Raw genomic sequence first — 1,523 nt, 5'->3', positions numbered from 1 at the left:
AGAAAGAAAGATTCATCAGGTTCTGCTCATAGCCATCCTGGCATTGTCTAATCTTAGTCCCTAAACTTTTCCAAACTCTTTCTACAAACCACTTCCAAAGGCTTGCGAATAACAGAGTCAAGGTTAGCCACAGAAACAACCCCACTCTTGGCACAAGTTTTCTGTGTTAACCATTTTTTTCTGCCACTGGGGCAAAATACACGGCACTGGTAAATTAAAGGAGAGGTTTATTTTGGTTCTGTTTCAGAGGCTTTAGTCCACGGTGATCAGCTGGCGCCCAGGCAGAACTGACAAGATAGATGGGAATGGTGGAACCAAGCTGACCACATGGCTGCCAGGAAACAGAGAAACAAGGACTGGGGAAGAAGAGTGCACCCTTGCAGGTCACACCCCAGTAAAACACATCCTCCAATCAGGACCTGTTTTCTGATATTCTGCTATGATCTCATCAATGGACTGATCCGCTCACTAGCATTGTACCCCCATGAGTCAAATCATCTTTCAAAATCCACAATTCTGAACACATGAAACTTCTTTTTTTTTTTTTTCATGTGAAACTTCTGAGGGACATTTTAGTTCTAAATCATAACAGGGCACCCAAGAAAGCATGCACAACAAAACCAAAAATGGGTAAACAGTTACAACAAATGTAAATGCTTCTACACTGCCAACGAAACAATCCAAAGCGTGAAGAGATCACCCACAGAATAAGTAAAAATATTTACAATCTACCCTTTGGATAAAGAATTCATGTCCGGAATACAAAAATATTCAAATAACACCAAAAATATCATGAAATGCTCCAATTTAAAAATATGGTAAAGACCTGACTTTTGATTTCTCAAAAAAAGATATATAAATGGCCAAGAAGTGCAGGGGGAAACGATCAACGTCATCACTCATCAGAAATGCATAAATCAAAAGCGAAACATCGCCTTGTATTGGAGAAACTGGAGCCCAGTGCCACAAGAAACCAGCGACACTCCTCAGTTCTTTGGGTCCTGGGTGAATGAATTCAAAAGACACCTAGGCAGCCATTCAGAGTATAGGCAAAGCTACTTTGAAGTGATAGATTTTCAGAGTGTCAGGTGGGATAAACCTTCCAGCATGAAGGTGGGTAGACACTAAAATGGCAGCCGTGCAGAAGGAAGACCTGGACTCCAGTTATGATTCAGTGGACTGTAAGCAATGTCATTTTCTTCCTCCATGGTCACTATTTTGCTACAAGGAAAATGGAGCCATTTTCACCATAGGCAGAGCCAGAGGTGGGGCCTCCTGTTTATGCCCTAAGTAGCTGTTTCTAGACTCTGAGGTTTCATAACCCCTCACATGGTCCAGATTTCATGTGAGTCCAGTGTGCTTAGAGAAGGTCATATTCTTTTGAGTCACAGCTTGAGCTGTAAGCTTGTTTGGATTTTATCTCTAGCTAATGTTACAAAGAAAGAAGCAAAGGGGGGAAATTATATCTTCTTTCCCTGCCACTTCTGTTATTACTTTTTTGGTGTACTGTAGTATAGGGTCTA

Source organism: Octodon degus, unplaced genomic scaffold, assembly GCF_000260255.1.
Source record: "Octodon degus isolate 3935 unplaced genomic scaffold, OctDeg1.0 scaffold00001, whole genome shotgun sequence".
Taxonomy (NCBI): Eukaryota; Metazoa; Chordata; class Mammalia; order Rodentia; family Octodontidae; genus Octodon; species Octodon degus.
Note: the sequence above shows the minus strand (reverse complement) of the source record.